This window comes from Callithrix jacchus, chromosome 2 (genome assembly GCF_049354715.1).
Source record: "Callithrix jacchus isolate 240 chromosome 2, calJac240_pri, whole genome shotgun sequence".
Classification (NCBI taxonomy): Eukaryota; Metazoa; Chordata; class Mammalia; order Primates; family Cebidae; genus Callithrix; species Callithrix jacchus.
The window spans coordinates 205,320,991-205,333,862 of NC_133503.1; positions in this window are offsets into that span (position 1 = coordinate 205,320,991).

Below are 12,872 nucleotides of genomic sequence, written 5' to 3' on the forward strand. Positions count from 1 at the left end.
TGTGAGGGAAGACACTGCTCCCACTGCAGTAATGTGAGGGAGACACTGCTCCCACTGCAGTAATGTGAGGCAGACACTGCTCCCACTGCAGTAATGTGAGGTAGACACTGCTCCCACTGCAGTAATGTGAGGGCAGACACTACTCCCACTGCAGTAATGTGAGGCAGACACTGCTCCCACTGCAGTAATGTGAAGGCAGACACTGCTCCCACTGCGGTAATGTGAGGGAGACACTGCTCCCACTGCGGTAATGTGAGGCAGACACTGCTCCCACTGCGGTAATGTGAGGTAGACACTGCTCCCACTGCGGTAATGTGAGGGAGACACTGCTCCCACTGCAGTAATGTGAGGGCAGACACTGCTCCCACTGCAGTAATGTGAAGGCAGACACTGCTCCCACTGCCGTAATGTGAGGCAGACACTGCTCCCACTGCAGTAATGTGAGGCAGACACTGCTCCCACTGCGGTAATGTGAGGTAGACACTGCTCCCACTGTAGTAATGTGAGGGCAGACACTGCTCCCACTGCAGTAATGTGAGGCAGACACTGCTCCCACTGCGGTAATGTGAGGGAGACACTGCTCCCACTGCAGTAATGTGAGGGCAGACACTGCTCCCACTGCAGTAATGTGAGGGCAGACACTGCTCCCACTGCAGTAATGTGAGGCAGACACTGCTCCCACTGCGGTAATGTGAGGGAGACACTGCTCCCACTGCAGTAATGTGAGGCAGGCACTGCTCCCACTGCGGTAATGTGAGGGCAGACACTGCTCCCACTGTGGTAATGTGAGGCAGACACTGCTCCCACTGCGGTAATGTGAGGCAGACACTGCTCCCACTGCAGTAATGTGAGGGCAGACACTGCTCCCACTGCAGTAATGTGAGGCAGACACTGCTCCCACTGCAGTAATGTGAGACAGACACTGCTCCCACTGCAGTAATGTGAGGGCAGACACTGCTCCCACTGCAGTAATGTGAGGCAGACACTGCTCCCACTGCAGTAATGTGAGGCAGACACTGCTCCCACTGCAGAATGTGAGGCAGACACTGCTCCCACTGCAGTAATGTGAGGCAGACACTGCTCCCACTGCAGTGATGTGAGACAGACACTGCTCCCACTGCAGTGATGTGAGGCAGACACTGCTCCCACTGCAGTAATGTGAGGCAGACACTGCTCCCACTGCGGTAATGTGAGGCAGACACTGCTCCCACTGCAGTAATGTGAGGGAGACACTGCTCCCACTGCCGTAATGTGAGGCAGACACTGTTCCCACTGCAGTAATGTGAGACAGACACTGCTCCCACTGCAGTGATGTGAGACAGACACTGCTCCCACTGCAGTAATGTGAGGCAGACACTGCTCCCACTGCGGTAATGTGAGGCAGACACTGCTCCCACTGCAGTAATGTGAGGGAGACACTGCTCCCACTGCAGTAATGTGAGGGCAGACACTGCTCCCACTGCAGTAATGTGAGGGAGACACTGCTCCCACTGCGGTAATGTGAGGGCAGACACTGCTCCCACTGCGGTAATGTGAGGCAGACACTTCTCCCACTGCAGTAATGTGAGGGCAGACACTGCTCCCACTGCGGTAATGTGAGGCAGACACTGCTCCCACTGCAGTAATGTGAGGGAGACACTGCTCCCACTGCAGTAATGTGAGGGCAGACACTGCTCCCACTGCAGTAATGTGAGGGAGACACGGCTCCCACTGCGGTAATGTGAGGGCAGACACTGCTCCCACTGCCGTAATGTGAGGTAGACACTGCTCCCACTGCCGTAATGTGAGGCAGACACTGTTCCCACTGCAGTAATGTGAGACAGACACTGTTCCCACTGCAGTAATGTGAGGAAGACACTGCTCCCACTGCAGTAATGTGAGACAGACACTGTTCCCACTGCGGTAATGTGAGGGCAGACACTGCTCCCACTGCAGTAATGTGAGACAGACACTGCTCCCACTGCAGTAATGTGAGGCAGACACTGCTCCCACTGCAGTAATGTGAGGTAGACACTGCTCCCACTGCCGTAATGTGAGGCAGACACTGTTCCCACTGCAGTAATGTGAGACAGACACTGTTCCCACTGCAGTAATGTGAGGGCAGACACTGCTCCCACTGCAGTAATGTGAGACAGACACTGTTCCCACTGCGGTAATGTGAGGGCAGACACTGCTCCCACTGCGGTAATGTGAGACAGACACTGCTCCCACTGCAGTAATGTGAGGGCAGACACTGCTCCCACTGCAGTAATGTGAGGCAGACACTGCTCCCACTGCAGTAATGTGAGACAGACACTGCTCCCACTGCAGTAATGTGAGGGCAGACACTACTCCCACTGCAGTAATGTGAGGCAGACACTGCTCCCACTGCAGAATGTGAGGCAGACACTGCTCCCACTGCAGTAATGTGAGGCAGACACTGCTCCCACTGCAGTGATGTGAGACAGACACTGCTCCCACTGCAGAATGTGAGGCAGACACTGCTCCCACTGCAGTAATGTGAGGCAGACACTGCTCCCACTGCAGTGATGTGAGACAGACACTGCTCCCACTGCAGTGATGTGAGGCAGACACTGCTCCCACTGCAGTAATGTGAGGGCAGACACTGCTCCCACTGCAGTAATGTGAGGGCAGACACTACTCCCACTGCAGTAATGTGAGACAGACACTGCTCCCACTGCGGTAATGTGAGGGCAGACACTGCTCCCACTGCGGTAATGTGAGGGCAGACACTGCTCCCACTGCGGTAATGTGAGGGCAGACACTGCTCCCACTGCGGTAATGTGAGGTAGACACTGTTCCCACTGCAGTGATGTGAGGGCAGACACTGCTCCCACTGCAGTAATGTGAGGCAGACACTGCTCCCACTGCAGTAATGTGAGGCAGACACTGCTCCCACTGCAGTGATGTGAGGGCAGACACTGCTCCCACTGCAGTAATGTGAGGCAGACACTGCTCCCACTGCAGTAATGTGAGGCAGACACTGCTCCCACTGCAGTAATGTGAGGGAGACACTGCTCCCACTGCGGTAATGTGAGGCAGACACTGCTCCCACTGCGGTAATGTGAGGCAGACACTGCTCCCACTGCAGTAATGTGAGGGAGACACTGCTCCCACTGCGGTAATGTGAGGGCAGACACTGCTCCCACTGCGGTAATGTGAGGGCAGACACTGCTCCCACTGCGGTAATGTGAGGCAGACACTGCTCCCACTGCGGTAATGTGAGGGAGACACTGCTCCCACTGCGGTAATGTGAGGGCAGACACTGCTCCCACTGCGGTAATGTGAGGGCAGACACTGCTCCCACTGCGGTAATGTGAGGGCAGACACTGCTCCCACTGTGGTAATGTGAGGGCAGACACTGCTCCCGCTGCGGTAATGTGAGGGAGACACTGCTCCCACTGCGGTAATGTGAGGGCAGACACTGCTCCCGCTGCGGTAATGTGAGACAGACACTGCTCCCACTGTGGTAATGTGAGGGCAGACACTGCTCCCGCTGCGGTAATGTGAGACAGACACTGCTCCCACTGTGGTAATGTGAGGGAGACACTGCTCCCACTGCAGTAATGTGAGGCAGACACTGCTCCCACTGTGGTAATGTGAGGGAGACACTGCTCCCACTGCAGTAATGTTAGGGCAGACACTGCTCCCACTGCGGTAATGTGAGGGCAGACACTGCTCCCACTGCGGTAATGTGAGGGCAGACACTGCTCCCACTGCAGTAATGTGAGGCAGACACTGCTCCCACTGCGGTAATGTGAGGGAGACACTGCTCCCACTGCGGTAATGTGAGGGCAGACACTGCTCCCACTGCAGTAATGTGAGGCAGACACTGCTCCCACTGCGGTAATGTGAGGGAGACACTGCTCCCACTGCAGTAATGTGAGGGCAGACACTGCTCCCACTGCAGTAATGTGAGGGAGACACTGCTCCCACTGCAGTAATGTGAGGGCAGACACTGCTCCCACTGCAGTAATGTGAGGGCAGACACTGCTCCCACTGCAGTAATGTGAGGGAGACACTGCTCCCACTGCGGTAATGTGAGGCAGACACTGCTCCCACTGCAGTAATGTGAGGGCAGACACTGCTCCCACTGCAGTAATGTGAGGGAGACACTGCTCCCACTGCGGTAATGTGAGGGCAGACACTGCTCCCACTGCGGTAATGTGAGGGCAGACACTGCTCCCACTGCGGTAATGTGAGGCAGACACTGCTCCCACTGCAGTAATGTGAGGGAGACACTGCTCCCACTGCAGTAATGTGAAGGCAGACACTGCTCCCACTGCAGTAATGTGAGGGAGACACTGCTCCCACTGCAGTAATGTGAGGCAGACACTGCTCCCACTGCGGTAATGTGAGGGAGACACTGCTCCCACTGCGGTAATGTGAGGGAGACACTGCTCCCACTGCGGTAATGTGAGGGAGACACTGCTCCCACTGCGGTAATGTGAGGGCAGACACTGCTCCCACTGCGGTAATGTGAGGGCAGACACTGCTCCCACTGCGGTAATGTGAGGGCAGACACTGCTCCCACTGTGGTAATGTGAGGGCAGACACTGCTCCCGCTGCGGTAATGTGAGGGAGACACTGCTCCCACTGCAGTAATGTGAGGGCAGACACTGCTCCCGCTGCGGTAATGTGAGACAGACACTGCTCCCACTGTGGTAATGTGAGGCAGACACTGCTCCCACTGCAGTAATGTGAGGGAAGATACTGCTCCCACTGCGGTAATGTGAGGGAAGACACTGCTCCCACTGCGGTAATGTGAGGCAGACACTGCTCCCACTGCAGTGATGTGAGACAGACACTGCTCCCACTGCGGTAATGTGAGGGAGACACTGCTCCCACTGCGGTAATGTGAGGGCAGACACTGCTCCCACTGCGGTAATGTGAGGGAGACACTGCTCCCACTGCGGTAATGTGAGGGAGACACTGCTCCCACTGCGGTAATGTGAGGGCAGACACTGCTCCCACTGCGGTAATGTGAGGGCAGACACTGCTCCCACTGCAGAATGTGAGGCAGACACTGCTCCCACTGTAGTAATGTGAGGCAGACACTGCTCCCACTGCGGTAATGTGAGGCAGACACTCCCATTGATGCCTGTGGTTTGGGGAGTTCTGCAGCAGCAGGCACTGCCCAGTTGCTCAGCCTGCAAGTCCCCCAGCTCGTCAGCCCATCAGGAACCCTGCCCAGCTGAGCATCCGCTGCCCGTCAGTGGCAATTCCTGGGGGCCTCCTTCCGGTTCCGCAGCATGCTGCTGACCTTGGCCTTCTGCGTCGGCTCCCATTTGCGTTATTTCCTTCTAGGAGTCGTCGTTTCTGATCCGACAGAGGTTTTCCTTTGATGTCCTGTGTTTACTCATTTACGGATCTGGTTATATCCTGATTTTAATTTTTAAGGATTGGATCAGAGAAGGGAGACTAAGCATGTGAGAGACATGCTGTTTTGATTAAAAGCCTTCTAGTGATTTTTTTTGCTTGTGGGTCTTTCAAAAACTTTCAAAGAAAAATTTTGCACATTTCTTGTCTCTAATTCCTGATGCATTCCGCACGGCAAGTTAAGATGAGCCCAATCCCCAACCCTTTGGAAAGTCCGGGCAGCAGCACGGTCGCCTCTCCTGCCAGCTGGCCAGCACGCATAAACCATAAAGTCATTGGCTGGTTGGGCTGGTGTAGCGTCAGGGCAAAGGACAAAACACCTGTACTTGAGATGTGGGTATAAAAACACTGGAGGCTCCCTGGTAGCCAGAACTCACCACAGTCAAGCAGAAGTGTGAGAAGAAGGTAGCAGATGTGGGCTGACCTCTTGTGTGCCCTGTATTTCCCCACTTTTCATGCTGGAAATCCAAACTAGCCCCCTTGGCTACCACAAGCCCCTCTTATTTATCAGGGAAAGCACAGTTTGTCTCTGTCGGTGCACATGCAGCAGAAAACAGCAGCGTTCTTTCAGCAGAGCAGTATATTACTGTCTGACAAAAATGAAGGTCCTGAACCCCGGAGAGGTGAAGTGATCGCCCCCGTCACAGGCTGATCTCTGAAATGTGCTCTTGTTTACACATTCGGTCCACGTTGGCAGCATAACAAATATTACGTCATACGTCCGCTGTTGTTTCTCTTTCCGAATATTGCAGAGACACTGCAACAAGAACCAAGCCAGCCTGCGAACACAGGCTGTGCTGAAGACTAAGGCTGAGATTCAGGTTAGATATGCTGCAGAACGGGTCATGTTGAAATCTACCCAAGTCTGATTCTCTAGAGAGTGAAGTGTCTTCAGAAAAATCACCAATGCAAACTCGAGGGCCAGGATGCTTGTCGTGTACTGGTCTCTTCATGTCAGCAGTGACCCCAGAATACCCTAGAATGTGGGCCATGTGTCTGTCTTTAGAACTAGTGCGTTGCAGGCGAGCTATAAAAGCATAAATTCATCTTTATTTTCTAGGCAGTAAACAGTGTATAGATGTAGACCGCTCATTTTCGTGCTTGCCTTTAAGTCTAAACTGAGAATTATTTTTACCCAATTGTACTGATCTAACACCTTTTAACAATGAACTCCTGCCATTTTAAGATGGTTTTTGGTTGGAAGCCCCTGACCCTCCCTATCCTAGCTTTCTGCTCGAACATTTAGGATGATCCATAGAATGCAGTGACATTTAACTGTGAAACAAATGATCATTTACTTCCAGAATCAGGGAACGTTTACTCCCTAGAAGGCTGAAGGAATTTGCCGTCACACACACAGACACACACATGAGTTGGCAAACCATCCAGCCATGCTCTGCCATCAAAACAGGAAGTCTGAGTATTTGACAACAGAGGGACATGCTCTTCCTCCACTACTATCTCTTCTGCACTAAGAAGCATGAGACATGGCTGGACCTGAAAGGAAGACCTCGGCCCTTTCTCTAAGCTGTTACCTTGGCGTTCCCAGGCAAAGCAAGCTCCTTTGCATGCTGAACTCTACCATTCCGTACCTGTCTTCTCAAGAGGCTTCAGAGGCACCTCCCGAAAGTCAGCTGGACAGGCAAAGGGTATAGGGTGCACTGTACCCTGAAAGGCATGACCCGTACAAGGGAAGCCCTGGTATCCTCAGAGTCCATGTGCTCCAGGCAGCTTCCCACAGCCGCTGGGTGCCATCGAACCCTGAGGCAGGTCCCAGGCTCCCAGCAGCACCACCCTGACCAGCACCCTGGAGGATGAGAGGGCAGGACTGATGGTTCTGTGCATATCCTGTGCAAATTCTGCAGAACTGGGAATAGACATTACCGTCAAAGCCCAGAGAGACAGCAAACCTGTGGAAATTGTTCTCTAGAAGAAAGTGTTTGAGATTCATAGCACAGGATTTTAACGAGGCAGGGAACCAAAATCGTAAATGGAGACAAGCTGAGATGAGAAGACAGATCCTCTGAGGTTAAAGGGGAGATCAGTGAGATATGGAAAGCTTGCAAGAAGCTGACGATGAAATTGCAAAGTTGAAGTCTTTCAAGGAAAGAAGTAAATTGGTGCATAAAAAATTTCCCAGTGATAAGAAGCTACACGCTGAGCTCCGTAGAATGTCTCCAGAACGGCCCCCACTTTGACGTGCTCCTCCCACCATTCCCTTCATATGCAGCAGCGAAATGACTGAGGAGAAGTAGAACCCGAGAAGTGCAGCCAGACACTTGACTAAAGCATCAACTTGCAAATCATCTGCAAACAACGGGCAGCTGCAGATCCCAGCATGTGAGTATCACATGCAGCTGCGGACTCCCTGCTGTGAGCATCACATGCAGCTGCGGACTCCCTACTGTGAGCATCACATGCAGCTGCGGGCTCCCTGCTGTGAGCATCACATGCAGCTGCCGACTCCCTGCTGTGAGCATCACATGCAGCTGCGGGCTCCCGGCTGTGAGCATCACATGCAGCTGCGGGCTCCCGGCTGTGAGCATCACATGCAGCTGCGGACACCCGGCTGTGAGCATCACATGCAGCTGCGGACTCCCGGCTGTGAGCATCACATGCAGCTGCGGGCTCCCTGCTGTGAGCATCACATGCAGCTGCCAGCTCCCTGCTGTGAGCATCACATGCAGCTGCGGACTCCCAGCTGTGAGCATCACATGGAGCTGCGGACTCCCGGCTGTGAGCATCACATGCAGCTGCGGACTCCCGGCTGTGAGCATCACATGCAGCTGCGGACTCCCGGCTGTGAGCATCACATGCAGCTGCGGACTCCCGGCTGTGAGCATCACATGCAGCTGCGGGCTCCCTGCTGTGAGCATCACATGCAGCTGCCAGCTCCCTGCTGTGAGCATCACATGCAGCTGCGGACTCCCAGCTGTGAGCATCACATGGAGCTGCGGACTCCCGGCTGTGAGCATCACATGCAGCTGCGGACTCCCGGCTGTGAGCATCACATGCAGCTGCGGACTCCCGGCTGTGAGCATCACATGCAGCTGTGGACTCCCGGCTGTGAGCATCACATGCAGCTGCGGACTCCCGGCTGTGAGCATCACATGCAGCTGCGGACTCCCGGCTGTGAGCAGCTGTGGCCAACAGCGAGGGACGTGAGGAGTGCCTCAGTACGAGGAGGTCTTCATGTAAAAGAACACTTAAGCCTAGGTGATTTACAAAGAAAAAAGTATGTTTGGCTTATGATTCTGATGCTGAAAAGTTCTAGATTGTGCTTTGCATCTGGTGAGGGTCTCAGGCTGAATAGCAGAAGGTGAAGGGAGCTGGCATGTGCAGAGAGAGGAGGTGAGGGGTGGAGGAGGCTCCAGACGCTTTTCAACAGCAAGGTCTTACGGGTTGGTTAGAGCAAGAACTATTAGCTCATGAACGGCGTTAAATTTACTCATGGGGATCCACCTCCATGACACAAACACCTCCTAGGAGGCCCCGTCTCCACCGCTGGAGATGCCATTTCAACATAAGGTTTAGAAGGGTCAGATGTCTGAACCGTAGCAAAGACTGAGGTCCCCAGCGCAGAGCTTGATGAGTGATTGATGGTTCAATGTGTTTTATAGAAGCTCAGCCTCAGCCAACCACATGCTGTCTGCTGAAGTTACAGAAAGTTTCAGGTCACATTCTTTTCTTTATCATCTGCGTGTTTTTTTGAATGAGGCTAAATCATTCCCAAAGCATCTGGTCTTCCCTGGGTGCTTTTGAAATTATTTAGCTTCATTCACAAAAGAAATATTCACCACTAAGCTTTTAAACAAGTATTTGCTGTGATAACGTCTTGCAGTTGCGAATGACTGTAGAGCACTGGACACCTTATTCTTCTCAAAATGCCTGTGGTGTAGGAATCAGTCACTCCTATCACTAGAAAAGGAGATGGTGGCTAAGAGAGTTGTTTGCTTTTTACATAATCCTAGAAAGGATTTAAGGTAGACATTAAAGACCATAGAATACAGACTGACGGCATAAAGGGAGAAGGGAGGGAAAGAAAGAAGGGAGTAAAATGAAGCTGGAGGTTCCGGCCATGTAGCAAATCACCTACTAGGATCAGACCGTGCTCTGATGAAGCTGGAGGTTCCGGCCATGTGGCAAGTCACCTACTAGGATCAGACCGTGCTCTGATGAAGCTGGAGGTTCCGGCCATGTGGCAAGTCACCTACTAGGATCAGACCGTGCTCTGATGAAGCTGGAGGTTCCGGCCATGTGGCAAGTCACCTACTAGGGTCAGACCGTGCTCTGATGAAGCTGGAGGTTCCGGCCATGTGGCAAGTCACCTACTAGGGTCAGACCGTGCTCTGATGAAGCTGGAGGTTCCGGCCATGTGGCAAGTCACCTACTAGGGTCAGACCGTGCTCTGATGAAGCTGGAGGTTCCGGCCATGTGGCAAGTCACCTACTAGGATCAGACCGTGCTCTGATGAAGCTGGAGGTTCCGGCCATGTGGCAAGTCACCTACTAGGGTCAGACCGTGCTCTGATGAAGCTGGAGGTTCCGGCCATGTGGCAAGTCACCTACTAGGGTCAGACCGTGCTCTGATGAAGCTGGAGGTTCCGGCCATATGGCAAGTAACCTACTAGGGTCAGACCGTGCTCTGATGAAGCTGGAGGTTCCGGCCATGTGGCAAGTCACCTACTAGGATCAGACCGTGCTCTGATGAAGCTGGAGGTTCCGGCCATGTGGCAAGTCACCTACTAGGATCAGACTGTGCTCTGAAAACTGAGCAACTTAGGGCGTGTCTGTGTGTGTGTGTGCGCGTGTGTGCGCGTGTGTGCGCGCGCCTGTCCGTGCCCTTGTGAGTGCAGTGTAAGTTAAGTCTTAAAGGCATTAAGAATTACTTAAGCTACAACCTGAACTCACGTAGAATGTCTACAGAACAGCACCTGAAATTCTTATAGGACATAAGGAATTCTCAGAGCAGGGTTGAAGGCACAGAAGAACCCAAGGAAGACTCCAGAGGGGAGTGCAGCTGGCCTTTGCCCTGAGGGCATTTGTGAAAAAGCTGGTGAACTTCATTTTCATCTTTACAAGAGGTACAAAGAGAAGATCCAGCTGAGCGCACAGCCAAACTGGCATGCCGATCAGTAATCTCTGAAAGTTGGGACCCCCAGGTGGTTGTACCCTCATTGATGCCGATCAGTAATCTCTGAAAGTTGGGGCCCCCAGATGGTTTTACCCTCATTGATGCCAATTAGTAATCTCTGAAAGTTGGGGCCCCCAGGTGGTTGTACCCTCATTGATGCCAATCAGTAATCTCTGAAAGTTGGGGCCCCCAGATGGTTGTACCCTCATTGATGCCGATCAGTAATCTCTGAAAGTTGGGGCCCCCAGGTGGTTGTACCCTCATTGATGCCGATCAGTAATCTCTGAAAATTGGGGCCCCCAGATGATTGTACCCTCATTGATGCCGATCAGTAATCTCTGAAAGTTGGGGCCCCCAGATGATTGTACCCTCGATGCCAATCAGTAATCTCTTAAAGTTGGGGCCCCCAGATGGTTGTACCCTCATTGATGCCGATCAGTAATCTCTTAAAGTTGGGGCCCCCAGGTGGTTGTACCCTCATTGATGCTAGTCAGTAATCTCTTAAAGTTGGGGCTCCCAGATGGTTGTACCCTCATTGATGCCAGTCAGTAATCTCTTAAAGTTGGGGCCCCCCAGATGGTTGTACCCTCATTGATGCCGATCAGTAATCTCTTAATGTTGGGCCCCCCCAGATGGTTGTACCCTCATTGATGCCGATCAGTAATCTCTTAAAGTTGGGGCCCCCAGGTGGTTGTACCCTCATTGATGCTAGTCAGTAATTTCTTAAAGTTGGGGCTCCCAGATGGTTGTACCCTCATTGATGCCAGTCAGTAATCTCTTAAAGTTGGGGCCCCCCAGATGGTTGTACCCTCATTGATGCCGATCAGTAATCTCTTAATGTTGGGCCCCCCCAGATGGTTGTACCCTCATTGATGCCGATCAGTAATCTCTTAAAGTTGGGACCCCCAGGTGGTTGTACCCTCATTGATGCCGTTCAGTAATCTCTTAAAGTTGGGGCCCCCCAGATGGTTGTACCCTCATTGATGCTAGTCAGTAATCTCTTAAAGTTGGGGCCCCCAGATGGTTGTACCCTCATTGATCCTGATCAGTAATCTCTTAAAGTTGGGCCCCCCCAGATGGTTGTACCCTCATTGATGCCGATCAGTAATCTCTTAAAGTTGGGACCCCCAGATGGTTGTACCCTCATTGATGCCTATCAGTAATCTCTGAAAGTTGGGGCCCCCAGATGGTTGTACCCTCATTGATGCCGATCAGTAATCTCTGAAAGTTGGGGCCCCCAGATGGTTGTACCCTCATTGATGCCGATCAGTAATCTCTTAAAGTTGGGACTCCCCCCCAGATGGTTGTACCCTCATTGATGCCAGTCAGTAATCTCTTAAAGTTGGGACCCCCCAGATGGTTGTACCCTCATTGATCCTGATCAGTAATCTCTTAAAGTTGGGACTCCCCCCCAGATGGTTGTACCCTCATTGATGCCGATCAGTAATCTCTTAAAGTTGGGACTCCCCCCCAGATGGTTGTACCCTCATTGTAGTTGCAAACTTGAAGCAACTCAACCACTTGCAAAGGAATCAGGAGTGATCAGTCATCTCAAGCCCTAGAGCCAAAAGAAAAAAAGAAAAATCCCTGCTGAGTATTTGGAAAAACAGGTTGTCCCTAACTTTGTGTGAGGTGGGTGACCAGAAGTTCCCAAGCTGAGACTTTAATATAGAATGATTCTGAACTGATCATTCCCAGGTGCCCAGCATAATTCCTTCTGAGTAACAAGTCTTCATCCTAAGCCTCAAAGATTTCTCACAAATAAAACTACAAAGCAAATGAGCAATTCTAAATGAAAAATAACTAACCACACATGAAAACACAGCACTATGAGTGAGAAACAACAGAAACCATAGTAGAAACAGACACACAAATACCTCAGTCGATGAATTTGACAGACAAAAACATCAAGAAATGAAACGCAAAGTCAAAAATATATGAAAGAAGACATATATGAGGCCAACAATCATATGAAAAAATGCTCATCGTCACTGGTCATCAGAGAGATGCAAATCAAAACCACATTGAGATACCATCTCACGCCAGTTAGAATGGCGATCATTAAAAAATCTGGAGACAACAGATGCTGGAGAGGATGTGGAGAAAAAGGAACACTTTTACACTGTTGGTGGGAGTGTAAATTAGTTCAACCATTGTGGAAGACAGTGTGGCGATTCCTCAAGGCCTTAGAAATAGAAATTCCATTTGACCCAGCAATCCCATTACTGGGTATATACCCAAAGGACTATAAATCATTCTACTATAAGGACACATGTACACGAATGTTCATTGCAGCACTGTTTACAATAGCAAAGACCTCGAATCAACCCAAATGCCCATTGATGATAGACTGGATTGGG